Source organism: Eretmochelys imbricata, chromosome 6, assembly GCF_965152235.1.
Source record: "Eretmochelys imbricata isolate rEreImb1 chromosome 6, rEreImb1.hap1, whole genome shotgun sequence".
Lineage (NCBI taxonomy): Eukaryota > Metazoa > Chordata > Testudines > Cheloniidae > Eretmochelys > Eretmochelys imbricata.
This window is the reverse complement of record NC_135577.1, coordinates 102,319,857-102,341,173: the sequence shown is the minus strand read 5'-3', so window position 1 is coordinate 102,341,173 and position 21,317 is coordinate 102,319,857.

Genomic DNA, 21,317 nt, shown 5'->3' with positions numbered 1-21,317 from the left:
CACTTGATCTTTAATAGACTTGGTGGCTATAAAATCTTTGCTACAAGTATATCAGTCCACTCATTTTCTATTCAGGGTGAGCACTTGGAACATTTCGCTCCCTCTGAAAAGGCCTTTGAGACAGGGAATCCCCTGCCTCAATACAATAGAATTCCCTCGGGAAGCAGTGGAATCCCCAACACTTGACAAATTTTAAAATAGGCTAGATAAGCTGATTTCCTAATACAAACTAATGGAAAAAGTACTAGGAAGAACAGTCTCTAGTGCTGACAGGGACGTGAACCAGGTGATTTAATAGATCCATCCTTGCTTTAATTTCCATAGTACCACTATCTTCCTTATAGCTATCATTCTATGTTCTAGGAAGTGGGTGGGTGTAAAATGAGATGTGAGGTTTAGAAAGGGTTGCTTTTATTTTGCTTTGTTACTTTAAAAATTCAAAGTAAATTTATAGCCCCCTCACCTCTTAAGTAGCAGACTGTGAGAGAGCAATAGTCATGGCTTTTTTTTTCTCTCTGGTGATCATGTTTTGCAGTAAGGGCCAGATTTTCCAAAAAAATGCTGTTCATAGTTAGGCACCCAAATAAGTGGACAGATTTTTCCAAAGAGATCGACCCCTTGACTGCTGAGCTCTGGAGAATCTGTCCATAAGTGTGAGTAGATTTGTAGTCAAGCCTTGTGCCCATGGAAATACTCTCACTATGCAATGCACTCATACGCAGAAATGGGTGAGGCTGTTAAATATAAGTGAGTAATTTTTATTTTAAAAACCACCACCACCTGAGTGACCTTGTTAATCTCTTGAATTAAAAAAGCAGCTCGTATGTACAGTACTTCTTGATAAACACATGTTGTTCACTGATGCTATCTCATCTAGTATGGCCTGGTTAGGAAATGTAAAGCCCTGCTCCTCTAAGGAGCAACCTTGTAACAGGAGGGTTTGCTCTAATGGATATTCTGTTCCTGCGCCCCAGAGTTTGAAGTTGGCTTTCAAATATACAGCCTGTTTATTCTGAGTTTAACTGGGATTAAAGTGTAGGAAATTGAAAAAGCAGAATACCAGATGTAAGTTACTTTTTCCCATAATAAAGGAGTGCAGTGTAGAAGCTCTTTGTAAAAATGGACAAAGCATGTATGTTTAGAACATTGACAGACACACACCCCATAGCTGGAAATTATTTCTGATCAGCCAATTGGTTTGTGGGTAGGTGAGAGTTGGTTGGGTTTTTTTCTTTTTTAATTTCGTTTAAAGTAAGTAATTTTAAAACAGGAAAATCTCTGAAGCATGCAGAGGGAATCTCCAATTAATCATGGAATGATTTACAGCCTATGGATTAGCTGAATGTAAGGAGTGTATGGGAAAGAGGAGAGAACAGTGCAATAATAATTATTATTAAAGAAGGCCATGAGAATTTCCAGCAGGATATTTCAGCTTGAGAACCAAATGAAAAAAACTAAGGCATCTCCAAAGACTATTGAATTGGAAGCAGGAAAAAGATGTTTGTAATGCACTGAAGCAAACTCTTTGTGCTGTTTCTAAAATTATGATTAGTTTACCATTCTGCAGGGCATTTGGAAGGTTACGGGACTCCCAAGATTGTCTTCCTGCATCTTTAAATATATATTTTACAAACATTTCTCAAATTCCTTGTGAACTTATGAAAAAAAGCTGCAAGTGCTTGTGAATTATTAGAAATATTTTTTCTTTGGTTATTTGAATTTTTGTGTGTGAGCACTGTGTATTTATGTAATGCCGTTTAATCTTCAAATTTGTATGCTGAGGAGTGAAAAACGTTAAACCATCAAGGATCAGGGAACACGTATTGATTTTAGGAGAAAATCAATTTTGAAAATTGATTTTAGGAGAAAATCTCTTGGAGATTTTAGGGTTTTTTTAGCCCGAATGCAGGGCTTTGAAGCAAGAAGCTGTATCATGGTAATACAAAATTGAATGGAGACAAGCAAGCAGTATGCCCCAAGCAGACCTTGTATCAGCACAGTTTGTAAAGCTGTAATTGGTCCAGAGGCAAATGTGATGCATAAGGTGGGTAACTTAAATTCCCTTTCACTCAGATTCTTCTTCAGCCTGTTCACACTCACTCTGCCCATGTGTCAGGAAGTCTAAAGTGGGGGTAATTTATTCCCTGAGGAGCTATAACATGGTGTATATAAAGAATCCAGCTGCTTAGGGTGTAAATTACACTCCAAATCCTTAACACATGGAGAGAATAGATCTAGGGGAGCCTGAATGTAAAGGGGTGTAAATTAGCATAAAGGGAGAGTCTAACTCTGACACCATTTTATAAATCACTTCTGAATTTGGTCTATTGGCTGCACAGGTGCCTTTATGAATTTTGAGTAATCGATACATTGATGTTACATAACTTGTGTTTTTGCATAATATTTCTTGTGCAGGGTGAATAGAAGTTGTTTTTTTTTTAAAGAACTGCATGGGGTGGGAAAGAATCAGTTTCTAGGGTCAGTGTGCTCACTAAAATCACTTTCTCAAACTGCTGCATAGCACATGCTTGTGTATCATCAATATAGTTGCTCAGCTTAGAATAGAAACAAGTTATTTGGGTCATTTTTTTATAGGTCTGCCTCAAATACAGCTTCTGAATTAGGCCTTTGCATGGAGAATTATGTGTTTTAAAACACCTTCACTGTAATATTTCACTAAATTGAATAATTTTGATATGCAGCCTTCTTACCACTCTAGTTAACACATGAATTACCAGTGCCACTGTCATTTCATCTCTATAATGGACAAGGTACTAGAAACTGACTGCACTGCTCTTCTCAAGGTTTCGATTACTTCTAGCCTAGATTTCATCCCCTCCAGCCCATTGAAACAGCCTGAGAAAGGTCACTAATGAGCCATTCCTACCTAAATCCTGGGAGCACTTCTGCATGATTGCTCTTCTTGATCTGGTGCTGCCTTTCACAGCACTGCTCCACATACTCACCTCTCTTGGCCTTAGCAAATCTCAGCTCTTCCAGCTCCCATCTTATCTTGCACCATTCTCATTCGCTCTGGCCTGTTGGCATCCGCCAGGGTTCCATTCCCAGCTGCTGCCGCCTCCTCCTTCAATCTCAACAACCTCATCTACTCCCAAGGGTTTGAACTACCACTTGTGTGGGGGTGATTCCATAACTACCGTCCACTCCCAAATTCACCCTCTCTGTTGTGTCCTGCAACTCCAGCTGTCTTTCACACCTCTCCCGTGGGATGTCCTGCCACCTCAGTCTGCTCATTCTTTCCTTGTTCAGCACCTACCTTCTCCGTCACCATTGACAACTCCAGTCTCCGTTTTTTTGTCTCCCAGGCCCATCCCCACAATATTATCTTTGACTCGTCTCTGTCCTTTAATTCTTCCTTCATCGCTAGTCTCTGTTCAAATCCTCTTCCCTCTTCATCATTTCATGTCAACAGTCTGCCCTATCTTCATTATCCTACTGCTAAAAGCCTTCAGTACACCCCAGTCATTTCTTCTCTTTACTGTCACCTTTGTGGCCTCCCACCTCTTAGAACTGCAGTTGCCTTTTTCTGTCACACCATCTTCATCAGCCCTTTTGGTGGCCTCCTGTTTCTCACAACATCGAATTCAAGCTTCAAATCCTCTCCTACAAGGCAATGCTGATACAGTCTTGTCCCTACCTGTGTATCTGCTCTCAATTCCCTCTGTTGCTCCTTAGCGCTTCCCTATACAATCACCTTGCTGCTTCCTAAGTCATCTTTCCCCACTCACAATCTGGCTTTCTGACATGCTACCCTGACAAACCCAGTCTCCCTTTTCTCCTCCACCAAGAGCCCTCTTCTCCACATCTGGCTTAAAACCCATTGCTACCAGCAATTCTTCCTGCCAGCTCATCATAAATAATCCCCATGCTCTCCTTTAGCTCAGCTGTATTACCTTGTTTTGGCTCATTTTCATTATATTGGCTAGTTGAGATTGTAAACTCTCTAGGTCAGGTAATGTGTGCATGTACAGCTCTGTGTAAATTTATGATGCTGTACATGTGTGTTAATAATGGCCAAAGACATTATGTTGTTCAATCTAATTTCAAAACTTGTTTTCTGTTGGTTACAGAGATTTATGTATTTTCTATATTTCTGTATTAAAATTCTTAATACACATAGCAAGATTTTAATGGTGCTAGACTTCATAGCTATTTTTGGACAGGAGGCTTTGCAGTATTTTAGGTTTGTTTGTATAGAAAACCCTGTTGGCTAAACCTTTGGAAGAATGAATTGGTAGTATAAAATAACAATAGAAGTATATACACATTTAAAAGAGGCCATAACATTCTGTATATATTGAGGGACTTTCTACCACTTTGGACTTACATTTTTAAATAGTTCAACTTTCCACTTTATTTCCATTGTTTTATAAGCTCAGAAGAGCATTTCCTTCCTTGCTGATTTTGGAAAATACTGAATTCCATTCAACCTACCACAGAATTTTATGTTCCTCCTGGAGCCCCCATGACCAAGACTCTGTTTCCTTGTTTATATAAGCAGCAATATCAACAATTGCAGAAGTTAACAAGACTTTGTCAGATCATATTTGGCCCCAAGTTTAGGTTTTGTAAGTAGAATCAATAGAAATGTTCCCACAGTATGTTGCATTCTAATGGATTTAATAGTTTATGCTAATGCAGTGTTTGCCATGTAAAAATTTCAACCTTGGTGCGCTGAAGACTCTGGAAGTGAAAGTTGACTAGAAACTCAACGGTAACCAAGAGTAAAATTGACTAGTAGTCCATCTTTCATTAGCCAAGCTGAGAGCAATACAGTAAAGTAACTGGTTTAATGGTGACAAGTGAATTAGATTTTAGAAACTCTAAAGAGATGAGGTGAAGTGGTATAAGGGATTTTTCAGTATGAGTCTGCGATGAACAAGTTATTCAATAGAAACAAAATCATAAATTAATTATGCAGATAATTCCAAATTAATGCCAATGAACACATTTATATCACACCACACCATCATGTATTCTGTGTCTGCCATGACCATTACAGAAAAACTATTTGTTAATTTTGTTGGGTTTTTTTTTTCCAAACTATTATTGACACTCCCTGCCGGTTGAGATAAGAAGTGAAATCGTGGCCCCACTGAGAGTTTTTCCATTGACTTCAATGGAGCCAGGATTTTATCCCAGGTGCTTTATCATGTTTCCCACAGTACATACTCTTGAAACAGCCAATCTTTGTTCTCTATACCATTTTTATGGCTCTATCATGTAACCTCTTATTCATCTCATCACTGATTTTTCTACTGCTTTTAACTTTATTAATATCCTGTCAATTTCTTTTTACAATACTGTCATATCCACCTACCTCAATGAGCACCATTTACAGGCTGTTACAGCAGTCAGCTAGTTTTGGAGTTATTTCTCTGGGGTATGTTTTTTAAAAGTGGAAGATATTTGTCTCCTCATCCTCACAAGACTCACATGTCTGAAAGGATTTTACTCAACTTTTCATAACAACATTTGCCCTTAGCCGGAGCTCAAGCAGAGATGAGTGCAAGCTGAAGGTACAGTATATTGAAATTTTGGAGTAGATCCTCAGCTGGTATAAATTGTCAAGGAGCTATGCTATTTTACACCCACTGTAAAAGCTGCTCCTTTTGTTTATGTCCTGGATCATATGTTAGTCATTGCGTGACTGGTCATTTGAGCCACTGGGTTGTTTGTTCTCTTATTGGATGATTGAAACATAAACTGTAGGAAAAATGTAGATAAACACTTGTGGAGTTAGCCTTTGTGGAAAAGGAGAATGTCACCATGTGCAAACGTTCATGTGAATAATAATAATAAAAAAATCACTCATGCAAAAAAATGTATGGAAAAAATTAAAAGGGTGATGAATAGCATCCAAATTGTATTTGCAAACTTCCATTCAAATTTTGGATGTATTCTCCCACATCAAGTCTAAATTAATTAACAATGGCCCTGTAATTAGTAACTGACATTAACAGTACCAGTTTAGCCCTGTTCATTTTTAAGCACAGCATTTTTTGGTTATGCCACTTGCCTACCAGAAGTTACCCTACCCAATGGGGCTAATTAATCATCACGAAAGTAAGACAGTCTCCCAATGCAAAACGGAAAGAATTATTGTCACATGCACAGAACAGTTAACTCAGTTTTGAATAATTCATTAGAGAGAAAAGACTATAAGTACTGTCATTACATTTTTCTTTTTAAGTGAGGTGGGGAGGAGGGAGAGGGGTAGGTGTGTGTGTGTGTGTGTTAATGGCAGTAGAGTTTGTTCTAGTTACTTGTGAATTAACTGTGCTCCTGAAAGGAATCGCCCCATACTTCAGCCAATCCTCCATTAACACTCCCGAACTCTCCAGAAACCCCCATAGCTGAGCTGTGTGCTTTACAGCAACTACATTCACATGTGTTTTGTTTTCTTCTTTTAAAAGCTTCTCAGGATGTTTGCCAACAGACACAGCCAGAGGCAAGTTACTCTCAAGCCGTACAGCTTCCGCCTCAATGAACTGGACTGAGAAGAGTTGTATTTAATGGATGGACAAAACAAAAAACAACCACAACTATGGTGGGTTTGCTGGGTTTTATTGTGGTCTGGTTTCTTCTTTTTTGGGGGTGAGGGGGCGTCAAGAAGTGGAGATACAACTCCATCCAAGATGCCTGCTTTAGAGAATGAGGCATAAAAATAATTCCTTTACAGTGGATTCTAAGGGAAAATGATGTGTCCAGCGTCCAAGAGTCTGATTTCCAGAGACACTGATCAGCCACAACTCCTGTTGACTTCAGGTAGAGCTCCAGTGTTCAGCACCTCTGGAAATCAGGGGTTTAATCATCAGACTTCGGGGGTCTAGAAAAGAGATTCTGTTCACCAATATTATTTTTGATCATCTGTCTACTTTCAGTGGCAGTTGGGATAATGCATCAGTGTTAGCATGTCTCGCTAACAGCTTACGTCGACCATGCAGCTAACATGAACGTTTCTCTCTGCACTCTGGCTGCTGCTAAAGGTGGAGTGTTTGCCTTTCGATCTAGTGTCATTACCAGGGGCTTGTGATCAAGGTGGATTTTTCTCCACACAGGTATTAATGAAACATAATTACCCCAAAACAATGCCTAGCGGCTCTTTATTTAAGAGTAACACCTCCCAGCCTTCGATAATATCCTGGAAGCAAATGCTATGGGTTTTTCTTTACATATATTTGAAATTACTAATCCAACAAGAGAGGCATCATATGCTAATAACACAGGAAGGTTTTGATTAAAAGGTGATGGAACTAGACAATTTTCATTTTGCTTCCTGAAAGATTTTTGCGATGGGGTTTACCTGGCCCTTTGTGGCCCCCTCCTGGAGGCCCAGTGAGCCTACTACACCCTCCCCAGGAAAAAAACAGTGGAGGTGGGTCCCGCAGGTCTGCCCAGGGAGGACATATGTGTCAGGGTTCCCTCCCCACTCTGAACTTTAGGGTACAGATGTAGGGACCTGCATGAAAGACCCCCTAAGCTTATTTCTACCAGCTTAGGTTAAAACTTCCCCAAAGCACAAATTCTCCCTTGTACTTTGGATTAGGTAAACACTGCCACCACCAAGTGATTTAACAAAGAATCAGGGAAAGGACCACTTTGAGTCCTATTCCCCAAAAATATCCCCCCAAGCCCTACACCCCCCTTTCCTGGGGAGGCTTGAGAATAAACAAGATGAGCACAGACCAGCAGCCTTGGGTTTTTTAGGACACTAAAAAAACCCAATCAGATTCTTAAAAAAAACAGAACTTTATTAGAAAGGAAAAAGGTAAAAGAAGCACCTCTGTGAAATTAGAATGGGAGATAATCTCACAGGGCAATTAGATTCAATACACAGAGAATTTCCCTCTAGGTAAAACCTTAAAGTTACAAAAAGAAAAACCAGGAATACACCCTCCTCTCAGCACAGAGAAAATCAGAAACCAAAACAAAAGACAATCTAACGCATTTCCTTGCTAAATACTTACTAAGGAGTTGGAGTGCTTGTTTTCTTGTTCTGTCTCTGGCAAAAGCCAAACAGAACAGACAAAGCCTTTTCCCCCCCACCCCCCAGATTTGAAAGTATCTTGTCCCCTTATTGATCCTTTTGGCCAGCCAGGTTACTTGAGCTTCTTAACCCTTTACAGGTAAGAGGTTTTTGTGCCTCTGGCCAGGAGGGATTTTATGGCACTGTATACAGACGGGTGGTTACCCTTACCTTTATTTTGATGACAACATGGAAGCAGCTAATCAGAGCCCAGCAGGCTCAGATAAAAAGAGCTGTATGAGCTTAGCAGGCCAGTTCCTGGCTGGGACCAGAAGGGTGAGGAAGGGTGCTTCTATCTGGCCAAAGGAGCTTGACTGGCTACATTTACTGGACCAGAGAGAGAGAGGGGGCATGAGAACTGTAACCCTACTGTAATGGGTGCAGACAAATGGACAAGGTGGGAAGAGCCCAGGGAAAACAGCAGCAACTTATTAAAGGAGGCGATACGCAGCTGCTGTGGATAGGGTCCCTGGATTGGGACCCAGAGGCGTGGGCAGGTCTATGTTCTTCCACCACCCACTGGCGAATTGGCCTCTGCTTTGAGAAGTGGACAAAGCTCCTTTAGAAGTCTAAGCAGAGGGCTGAATGTACAGAGCCCAGAGATGGAGCTGAAGACCCTGGTGAGGGCAGACACTTTGGTGAACTCTTTATCATCCTGGAAGGAGTCCATTTGACTGTGTGACTTGGCCGGAGTGCTAAGCCACTGAAGACCCACCTAGCAAGACTGGCAACCTATAAGGGTGGCCAGGCATAGGGAACAGATTGCAGTACCACACCCAGCTGCTAGGAGACACTCAGGAAGTCAGTGCCCCCTATCACAACCTTATTTTTGGCTCTTGGCCAAAATCCATTTAATATTTTCTTTTAATTAAAAATTCAGGTAGTTTGCTTAATACTGATAAATTTGACACAGATCTTCTATAATAGTTTAAGGCTGCCAAAAATATCTGTGCTCTGAAACCTTTGGGGATATAGCAACGTTCCCAATAGCTCACACCTTCTCTTTTAATGGATGGATCCTATCTGGACCTATCCCATGCTCCAAACTGGCATGGATTTTTATTTATTTATTTGATGGTGTGTGTGTGTCTACACCTGTGTTCTGCAGTGTTTAATATACATTGTGCCATTTCTAATGTGCATCTCTTTGTCCTGGAGGAGAACAGATGGACTTGTGGGTAAGGCACTGGATTGCAACTCAGATTCAGGTTCCAGCTCTGCCACAGGCTTCCTATATGACCTTAGACAAATGAATTAATCTCCCAGTGCCTCAGTTCCCCATCCCATCTGTCAATTACAGGTAGCAATACTTCCTCTCTAGCCCTTTGTAGTTTGTAAACTCTTCAAGGCACGGACTGTCATGACTAGGGCTTGGGCAGTCAGTCCTAGTGGTCATAGCAGTGCCAGTCAAAAGCTAGGAACAGTGCCAAAGGTCAGAGCTGGGGTCAGGAGTCTGACTGCGGGCCAACAGGCAGGTCCATTACTACGGCTGGCAGGGGAATCCCTCTCCTTGCATGGATGCTTCCTGAAACAACTCCTGGGCTTAAACAGAGTGCCTGGACCAATCAGGGGCCAGGAGGGAAGTTATCAGTCTGGCATTCTATGGGGGACTTCCTGTGGTGCTCATCTCCACGGGTCTATGTGATAGGGCATATGGCCCTATCACAGCTGTGTTGGGCCACCCACAGACCCAGGTTCCAGTCCCTGCAGAATCTCACATGGACTGTCTTTCATTATGTTTATGTAAATAATGTTTATGTACCTAGCATGATGAGACCCTTATCTCATATGAGGCCTCTAGGAGCCACTGCAATACAAATAATACTCTGTATGCTTTGTGTATGTCTTGTCGGTGTGCACACACCAGGCGTACATTGTGTACCCAGACATACTACACGCAGCGAAATCTGGGCTGTGCATGTTTGGTCCCTGTGTATAGGATTTGTGTATATATGCTAGACCCGCTTATGAGTTGTGTCTGTGACCACCAGTGTGTTTATGTAGGTTTGAACCGTTGTTGCGTATGGCTGTGTGGTTATTTTCTCACTGATTTGTGCACCTCAGTATGTGGTTTTGTTCTTGTGCTTTCTGAGCGTGTGAAGCAGGAGGCAGCTGATAGTCTCACTCCTCTGCTGTGGTACCAGCAAGAGCAGCAGGAACTGAAGCACAGTCTCCTCCCACTCCTCCTCCAGACTCTCTCACTCACTGCCTTGCTGGGAGTGGGGCGGAGGTCAGCTAAGCCAGCCAGCTGGACTCAGGAGCTGGAAAGACAGAAGACCTGTGCTGCTGCATCTCAGTGAATTTCCTATCCCAGCGCTCTCCAGGGATCCCCTGCTCTCAAGTGAGTCTCCATTTTATTCTATTTTTTTTAACACACATGAAGTTTTTCAGCACTGAGCTGCACTGTTCAGGGTCAGGGTCTTGGTGGACAGGCAAGGAGGCATCAGTTTCTGCTGAAGTGTTAAAAGCAGAAGCAAAACAAAACAAAGAATCCAGGAACTTGAGCAAAGAAATGTACATAGAAAAGCGCAACTTTAAAATAACTTACTTGGTCTCCAAAGAGCCAGATCCCCATAGTGTAAGTGCTTTGGACAGAGGTTCTTTGGCAGAACAGAGGTGAGTTCTGTTTAGGTAGGGGGGAAGTTAAATGTTGAAGATACGGAGATGAAATGGGACTATTAGAATGGGCTGCAAATGATTTCATGTTTGCAGATGGACTGGCACGGAGACAGGTAGACAGACTTTTTTTTTTTTTAAGGCACTTTCAAAGCATGTCAATACGAAGGTACCAATGTAAGCAAGTTTGGACTGATTAATAAGTGATTTCCTGAGGGCAATCCAGAGGGAAACTGCCAAACCAATCACCTTGCTATATATGTATTCTGTGTACTGCTGTAGGGTTTATCTGTGTAACTGATCACTCAGAAGGACCCAATCTAAATATTTTCCTCATCTCTAAACAATTTTTCTCACTATTATTTATGGTGACCCGTGGAAAACTTGGCATTGGAAGGCTTTGTCCTGAAATCCTTCCACCAAAAAACATGTTGGTTTGCTACTGCACAGTATATATAGTTTCGTTGTTGTAGGTACTTGTGCTGCTGGGAATTTCCTCCGATTTCTGACACTTCTTTGGAACAAATCACTGAGGGATTGGTTTTGTGGGGGCTGTAAATGCACATATCAAATTAAGAAGAAAATATTCAGAACTTACTCAGCGATTTCTATGTACAGCTATTAACTAGTAATCTAAAAAAAGAGACTTTTCAACAGGCCTAAGTGGAACGGCCAGACACCAGCTCACAACATAGTGTCATTCTAAGAGTTTTGTGACTACCTTAATTATATGTTCTTTTACCACATTTCACTAAAAATGTCCTTCCCAGCCCACTAGACCACTTTCCTCTCCTCATTCAGATGTCTACTTCAGGCCAATTTCCACCACAATATCCGCAAGAAGTGAGTCAGACATGCTGTCGTAAATATAAAGGGAAGGGTAACCACCTTTCTGTATACAGTGCTATAAAATCCCTCCTGGCCACAGGCAAAGTCCTTTTACCTTTTAAACAATCCTTCTCCAACAATCCACAAATGGGAGCGACCATGTCCACAGTATGATGAATCCAGTGATATGGCTGAATATTTTCTCACCTTTGAGAGACTGTGCACACTACATAAAATTTCTGACGCTCACAAGATGACCACATTGGTCACAAAATTGACTGGAAGAGCTCTGGACATATTCAACAAGGTGCCTATTGATGAGGCTTCTGACTATTATAAATTGAAGGATTTGGTTTTAAAACAATTTCAAGTTACACCTGAAACTTACAGAGTAAAATTTTGAACCCTTAAGAGAGGGCCTGGACTAAGTAATGTGGCTTATGTAAACCAGATGAAGGATCTGTTTTATAAATGGTTCAAATCAGGATGGGATGTAACTAGCTTTGGAGGAATGCGGGATTTGATGATACAGGAGCAATTCCTGAGTATGTCCAAAGATGATATAAAACAGTGTTTAAGGGATAAGAAAATGGACTCAGCAGAAAATCTTGTTTCTTATGCTGATCAATACAAGCAGTCCCAGACCGCCAGAGGGGCAGGGCAAACCGGAACAAAACTGGTGGAGGGAGGAGAGAGGAACAACCCTGGTTGCAGTTTGAGCAGATACCGTAAGGGACACCCTCAGACCACACCCTACTACTGGGGACAGCCCAAAGCCACAGACACCTTATTGTCCCACAACACTGTTCTCCAGCAACCCACCTCACCCCAGTGACCAGTCAGCTGGGCGATGTTTTAAATGTAACGAGTCTGGGGCATGTAAAGGCCAGCTGCCCCAAGAACCCCAACAGATTACAGTTCATTGCACCAGAATCACACCAGAGGTCCTCAGGCCCAGATGCCTCCCAGATACCCTCAGAGAGGAGGGAAACTGTGAGTGTGGGCGGGAAGAAGGTTACAGCATGGGGGGACACCGGAGCTATCCACCAATCCTTAGTGGACCCCAACTTCATCGACCCAGAGGTCCAAGTGACGATTCAACCCTTCAAGTAGAACTCTTTTGACTTGCCTACAGCCAAATTGCCTGTCCAGTACAAGGGCTGGTCAGGAACGTGGACTTTTGCAGTCTATGATGATTATCCCATCCCCATGTTACTGGGGGAAGATTTGGCCAACCATGTGAAACTAGCTAAGAGGGTGGGAATGGTCACCCGCAGCAAGGCTAAACAAGCTTCTACACCTATCCCTGTTCCTGAGCCTTCCACCAGGGCCCTGTCTGTGTTACCAGAGACTCAGATGGAGGTGATGGAACTGGATCCCGTGCTAACATCTGTGACAGCAGTAGTGGATCCAGTCACAGAGACCCAGACAGAGCCAGTCCCAGAACCAGAACCGGTGGAACAACCAGCACCAGAACCATTGCCAGCACTGAATCCAGTGCTTGCAACATGAATACAAGAGGGCCCCACCGAACCTGCACTGGCAGCAGCAGATAACCCTACACAAGAGGCTCAGCTGGAGCCTGAACCCCAACATAGTGCACCAGCGGAGAGCGGGTCACAGTCAATGGAAACAGCCCCATCACCTGCATCGCTTCCAGAGGGACCAAGCCCAGGTCCACAATCCAATGAGGAACTGATGTCTCCAGCATCAAGGGAACGGTTCCAGACCAAACAGAAAGAAGATGAAAGCCTCCAGAAAGCTTGGACAGTGGCATGGAGCAACCCACTGCCTCTCAGCTCTTCTAATCGATCCAGGTTTGTTGTAGAAAGAGGACTTTTATACAAGGAAACTCTTTCTGGTGGACACAGGAAGACTGGCATCCTCAGAGACAGTTGGTAGTTCCAACTAAGTACCTGGTAAAGCTCTTAAGCATAGCCCACGATCATCCTACTGGCCATGCTGGGGTGAACAGGACCAAAAATGATTTGAGAAAGTCTTTCCACTGGGAGGGAATGGGCAAGGATGATTCTACCTGCATCCAGTCTTGTGAGGTGTGCCAAAGAGTGGGAAAACCCCAAGACCAGGTCAAAGCCCCTCTCCAGCCACTCCCCATCATTGAGGTTCCATTTCAGTGAGTAGCTGTGGATATTCTGGGTCCTTTTCCGAAAAAGACCCCAAGAGGAAAGCAGTACATACTGACTTTCATGGATTTTGCCACCCGATGGCTGGAAGCAGTAGCTCTAAGCAACACCAGGGCTAAAAGTGTGTGCCAGGCACTAACAGACATTTTTGCCAGGGTAGCTTGGCCCTCTGACATCCTTACAGATGCAGGAACTAATTTCCTAGTAAGAACCATGGAAAGCCTTTGGAAAGCTCATGGGGTGAATCACTTTGTTGCCACCCCTTACCACCATCAAACAAATGGCCTGGTGGAGAAGTTTAATGGAACTTTGGGGGCCATAATATGTAAATTCGTAAATGAGCACTCCAATGATTGGGACCTAGTGTTGCAGCAGTTGCTCTTTTCCTTACAGAGCTGTACCACATCCCAGTTTAGGGTTTTCCCCATTTGAACTTGTATATGGCCGCGAGGGTAAGGGACCATTACAGTTGGTGAAGAAGCAATGGGAGGGGTTTACACCTTCTCCAGGAACTAACATTCTGGACTTTGTAACCAACCTACAAAACACCCTCCGAACCTCTTTAGCCCTTGCTAGAGAAAACCTAAAAGATGCTCAAAAAGAGCATAAAGCCTGGTATGATAAACATGCCAGAGAGCATTCTTTCAAAGTAGGGGACCAGGTCATGGTCTTAAAGGTGCTCCAGGCCCATAAAATGGAAGCGTTGTGGGAAGGGCCATTCACGGTCCAAGAGCGCCTGGGAGCTGTTAATTATCTCATAGCATTCCCCACCTCCAACCAAAAGCCTAAGGTGTACCATATTAATTCTCTAAAGCTCTTTTATTCCAGAGAATTAAAGGTTTGTCAGTTTACAGCCCAGGGAGGAGATGATGCTGAGTGGCCTGAAGGTGTCTACTATGCAGGGAAAAGTGCTGGTAGTGTGGAAGAGGTGAACCTCTCCATGACCCTTGGGTGTAGGCAGCGACAGCAGATCAAGGAGCTGTGCACTAGCTATGAGCCAATGTTCTCAGCCACCCCAGGACTGACTGAACGGGCATACCACTGTTAGGGGGCTTATTCCTTCACCCACTTACTTCCCTGGTCCTTCTCGCATGAACAGAGAGCAACAATACCCGAAGTCCAAAGGTGCAAACAATTTGATGTTTATTGGGGTGAACTTCCAGCAAGCATGATTCCAGTTTCCTTCCTTAGTATCCTCCTTCCCAGCTCTGACACCACAGAGCCTTACACCTGTGTCCCTGTTCCCATTCCTACCCTTAGCCAAACATGATTCCAATTTTCTTACCCCCATTCCCTGTTCCCATCTCCCCCTTTAGCAAAACATGATTCCAATTTTCTTACCCCCATTCCCTGTTCCCATCTCACACACCCACATGCCCACCCACACCCACACCCACTTCCTCATTGACTACAGATTATATAGTAAAACTTGAGTTCTGCTTAGCTATACCTTAACCAATCATTTTCCTGAAATTTAACTAACCAATCCTAACATATTGTAACATGATTATGTAACCAATTATATCCCACCACCTTAATTAGTTTACACCCAGCAAAATTAATTATACAGCAGACAGGAACAATCACAGAACCAGACAGAGACGATACAGACAAACGACAGCAAAGTGGGAACTATAATGACAAAACAATACAGAAGGGAGGATTTCACATCCCAGCTATTGATAAGTGAGTTCTTGCCAGACAGGATGCTATCAAACTAAGTTTCCTTTTACATTTTCTAGGCACTTCCCTTTCTCTGGAGGTGATAGGAATACAATCCTGTCCTGATAGTGCCTAACAGCCCAATAGCACCTTATTTCAATGTGACTAGTTTGGAATGTGAGGATGTGACTGTTCGCTTCCCAGCTTATGGCTGCCTCTGCTGCTTAGCCAAAGGCCTGAGCCTAAGCACAGGGCCACAAACTGTCACAGTGAGAGAAGGCCCTTACACCGGCAGACAGTGGTTTTGATTCTTTCTTTTATACCTCTATCACTAGCCAAGTGATAAGAATACACCTAAATTCTTAGAGTATAGGCCTTTACAGACAGGCCTGAATATCTATATCCTAACACTCACTCCATTGACACAGGTAATGCTCACTGAATTAGAGCCTAACCTTACCGGGTGTCTCAAGCTAAAACTTCTATAGAACGGGAGGTCCAGGATATGCTACCGATGGGTGTAATCCGCCCCTCTGGCAGTGCTTGGGCATCTCCAGTGGTTCTAGTTCCCAAACCAGATGGGGAGATACGTTTTTGCGTGGACTACCATAAGCTAAATGCTGTAACTCGCCCAGACAACTATCCAATGCCACGCACAGATGAACTATTGGAGAAACTGGGATGGGCCCAGTTCATCTCTACCTTGGACTTAACCAAGGGGTACTGGCAGGTACCACTAGATGAATCCACCAAGGAAAAGTCAGCCTTCATCACACATCTCGGGCTGTATGAATTTAATGTGCTCCCTTTCGGGCTGCAAAATGCACCCACCACCTTCCAAAAACTTGTAGATGATCTCCTAGTGGGATTGGTAGAATATGCAGTTGCCTGCCTTGACAATGTGGCCATATTTTCGGATTCCTGGGCAGAACACCTGGAACATCTACAAAAATTCTTTGAGCACATAAAAGCGGCAAGACTAACTGTTAAGGCTAAGAAGTGTCAAACAGGCCTAAACAGAGTGACCTATCTTGGACACCAAGTGGGTCAAGGAACTATCAACCTCGTACAGGCCAAAGTGGGTGCTATCCAAAAGTGGCCTGTCGCAAAGTCAGAGAAACAGGTCCAATCCTTCTTAGGCTTGGCTGGATATTACAGGCGATTTGTACCGTAATACAGCCAAATCGCTGCCCCACTGACAGACCTAACCAAAAAGAAACAGCCAAATGTAGTTCAGGCGACTGAAAAGTGTCAAAAGGCCTTTAACCAGCTTAAAGCAACACTCATGTCTGACCCTGTGCTAAGGGCACCAGACTTTAACAATCCGTTCCTAGTAACCACAGATGTGTCCGAGCGTGGTGTGGGAGCAGTCTTAATGCAGGCAGGGTTGGATCAAGAATTCCATCCTGTCATGTTTCTCAGCAAAAAACTGTCTGAGAGGGAAAGCAACTGGTCAATCAGTGAAAAGGAATGCTACGCCCATACGTTTGGGGATGGCATTTCCAAATACAAACTGACCATACTGAGCTGAAGTAGCTTCACACCATCAAGGACAATATCAAAAAACTTCTTTGATGGAGTTTAGCTCTCCAAGATTTTGATTTTGAAATACAACACATTTCAGGAACGTCTAACAAAGTGGCTGATGCACTCTCCCATGAAAGTTTCCCAGAATCAACTGGTTAAAATTGTCCTTAAAATGTGGGAAATATTGTTAGTTTTTATATAGTTAGTAGTATATCTAAAGGTGCATGTGTCTTATTAACTCTGTTTTCTCCTAGAGCTCCAGGAAGAAATCACAGCCAGTGTGGAACTGGCTGTCCAACACTATATGTGATTTGGGCGGCATGTCATGAATATAAAGGGAAGGGTAACCACCTTTCTGTATACAGTGCTATAAAATCCCTCCTGGCCAGAGGCAAAGTTCTTTTATCTGTAGAGGGTTAAGAAACTCAGGTAACCTGGCTGGCACCTGATCCGAAATGAGCAATGAGGGGACAAGATACTTTCAAATCTGGATGGGGGGGAAGGCTTTTGTCTGTCTGTGTGATACCTTTGCTGGGAACAGATCAAGGATGCAAGCCCTCCAACTCCTGTAAAGTTAGTAAGTAATCTAGCTAGAAAATGCGTTAGGTTTTCTTTTTTTTTGGCTTGTGAAATTCGCTGTGCTGGTGGAAATGTGTATTCCTGTTTTTGTGTCTTTTTGTAATTTAAGGTTTTGCCTAGAGGGATTCTCTATGTTTTGAATCTGACTGCCTATAAGGTTATCTTCCATTCTGATCTTACAGAGTTGTTCTCGTATCTTTTTTTGTTCTTCTAATAAAGTTCTGTTTTTTACGAATTTGATTGGGTTTTTTGGGTCTTAAAAATCCAAGGCTGGTTTGTGCTCATCTTGTTTATTCTCAAGCCTCTCCAGGAAAGGGGGTGTAAGGGCTTGGGCGGATATTTTGGGGGAAGACGTCTCCAAGTGGTCTCTTCCCGGATTCTTTGTTAAATCACTTGGTAGTGGCAGCATACCAGGTTTTAACCTAAGCTGGTAAAAATAAGCTTAGGGGGGTTTTCATGCGGGTCCCCACATCTGTACCCTAGAGTTCAGAGTGGGGAGGGAACCCTGATACATGCCTTTGCTGAACATATACTTTTAATACGTAACCCATCCTTCCTTCGTCCCCATCTTCCTGTTTGTGCTGTTGTCCCTCTCATTGTGTAACTAAATTATAAGCTCTTCATGGAAGGCAGGGGATGGGGCAGGGGAGGTGTCATGTCATCTTTTCTGTATTGTAAGGCATCTAGCTGCTGTCAAATAGTAAATAAGATGATAATAGTGTGAAGTATATTCCCTAAGTTTCAGCCATTGCTTGGGAGTATTTCCAGGGCCTGTGAATCATGTTGTGATGCAATGATGGAACACTTTTCACTGGGGTCTGACAATGAGTTGACTACATATGGTGGTGAAGCATGGTGTTGGGACACGATAATGTCATAACATGGTATTGCAGTGTTAAACATCCGTTTCAGGTGAAGAGAGAAGTAGTAGCCTGGCTATTCTAATTTTTAAAAAACTTCACCACAACTGGTGCCTATGCTAGTGTTAGACCCTGCAGGACTAAAACCTGGGACCATGGAGGTTCTGGGCCACCAATGCTTCTGCATCACCTTTGGGAGCTCAGGCTGGGGTTCCACTGGAGGACCTCATGAAGCTAGACACTGCAGGAAGTACTACCTGTGGGGCCTGAGTGGTGTCCTCCCTGCACCTCACTGATTAACTCATGCTTGTGTATATACCAGGAAGCCAGCATGGAGAGCTGTCTGAGCAATGATGCAGACCACCTGTTTGCTTCTGCTCCAGACCTTGCCTTACTGTGAACCCCAGACACCAGCTCCTGACCCTGATTTGTCCCTGACTCCACTACTTTCCTCCTGTCTGTCACCTGATGCCTGACCCTAACTTCCTGGCATCCTGACCCTGCTAAATCCCAACTCCACTACACATCCCTTGACCACAACTTGGTAACTGACCAGTGCACACCAGCCACCCATGGCTTGGCCCTAACAGATGGGGGCTGTATTGACCCCACCTTGTAACTGGCCGTGAGAGCATTAAAACCTTTTCTCTGAGCAGAGAAGCTAGCCCAGATGACTGACAAGATTGCCAGGAATCCCAGTCGGGGAGGAATGGTGTTCAGCTCAGTGAGGGGTGAATCTGTCCCTCTGATGGGATTACATGAAGTAGAGTGGGCCAAGAGAGTGACGTACTTCCTACATCTGGGATGTGGGAATTGCTCAACCTCGTATAAGGAAAGACTCAAAGGCCTTTCACCTTTTTACTTATTGATTTCAAGCTACAAGAATCCTTTTTTAAAAAATATACAAATTTGGACCAGCCATTTGAACTAGGACTTTCCTAATCACAGAAACTTTCTAATCACAGAATCAAACTTTCTAATGACAGAAAACTGAACATCCTTGCCGAGGATGCTTGCAGAGCGGCAGCACTGATTAAAGCAAAACTGGGCAGTGACCTACAAGTCATAGTATCAGTAATTAGCAGCTAAGAATTAGCTCTGTAGTTTATTGTCTCGGGGAGTATGTCAAGCAAGGCCGAGCTCCATTGTAATTTCCCATCAGAATCTATGTTCTTGAGCTTTGTGAGTTTCTCAGAGAGCACAGACGTAACATTTTGGACACTTGATCATAAATCTGTAGATAATCGGTCTGAGGAACAAGACTAAGTAGTACTCTTTTAAAAATTCTGTTCCCATCTTATTCCTGCAGTAGGAGGAGACTGATAATAAGTTTACCTTGATGCATGCAGAATGTTCCCGCAGCCTGTCATGGCTAGTGACATAATGTCATCGGGAGTAGTGGTTGAGCCACTCAGGGACAGCAAATTTGTCTGTAAACTGGTTTGGATTGGCGGTTGAATCTGATATTGGTATGTGGAGAGCTCTAACCATACTAAGGGCTGGAAGAATGGCAAATCTGATCTTGTCTGTAAGTAACCGAGGGTGCACTGTACTATGCTTCTGTTACAATTCCCCCATGACAAATGCACTCATGACATTCTCCTACTCATCAATTGCCACATATAGCTGTTGCTGCTGAGGTAATTCCAGTCTATTAATTTTAAACATCACTATTGTAGTTGCCTACCTACAAACCTTCATGCTCCCTTGTTCTGGAACTTGTTTATTGCTGGCTGAGCTCTAAAGTAGTGCTAATATAGTTTTAAAGGTGCGTTTTTAGCTATCAGGAGAGAGGAAGCTGAAATGGGAGCCTTACAAAAATAAAAAATATTCTAACAGACGCATAGACTTTAAGGCCAGAAGGGGGACCATCATAATCTTCTAGTCTGACCTTCTGCATATTGCAGGCCACAGAACCTCACCCGCCCACTCCTGTAGTAGGTCCATAATCTCTGGCTGAGTTACTGCAGTCCTCAAATTTTAGATTCTCTGTAGCTTTAAATCATCTGCTACAATCACAAACTGCATTAAATAGCAAAAATGAACAATGCCAGTAGGAGGGAAATGGAAACATCACCATAGAGATGCAACTTATCAAGATTTTTGGCTTTGGTTTAGGATTTTTTAGCACAAGATTTTAAGATCTACAGTACTGTTTGAACTACTTGAGTAACAAATAGAATTAGAACATGTTATTTCAGGGAAATAATTGGGAAGTGTTCCCATCTTCCTTATGCCATGCAAAGAACCCATCTAGTAGAACTCACTCCACCTGTGGAGGATAGTGATTTAACTTCTATGCACATACTTAATTTGGGGAGTTAACTGCTTTATGCATCTGTGTGTCATAATCGGACATAACTATTACAAGGAGGGTTGCTCAAATTTACCCTCTATGGGCCCAAACCAGAATCCCTCATCTGACCGCCCCAAAATAACCATTTTGGATTTGGAATTCACACCTGTCTCCACATTTTACAGCTGGACCCTTGTCCCAGTACATGGGCCATGCCAAAACCCATGATCTAAACATCTCAAAACTTCTGAACATTGGGGTCTTAAATCTTTTAATCCAAATATTCCATCTAATTAAAACAGAATTCCACTGTAAAGACTATTTTTGAACTTGTTGCTCTGATAATTTAAGGGAAGTGCTTTTTATGCTTATTTAATGTCATGGTTCTTTAACATGATGCTTGATTTATGGATTGAATCTCTTCTCTCTGAATGAATATCAATATTGTTTGCTGGTTGGCTGATCCTAAGGTAACTGACTGAGGACTGGTTATATCTGACAGAGTAACAAGCAGAGTTATTCTCCTTTTGACTCCCACAACCATTACGTGTGCATGCAGAATCACAGAGTGTGCAACATTTTGAAAGACAATGAACCTCAAATCCAGACCAGATCTATTTTTTATATTTTAGTATAAGGAAGTATTGGAATCAACCAGGAGCAACTTCTGAGTAGCAGATACAGCAGGAGCTGCCCAAGTGAGGCACACAGAAACCAAATGTCTGCAGACTGCAGCTGCCTTTGTATGTGATACA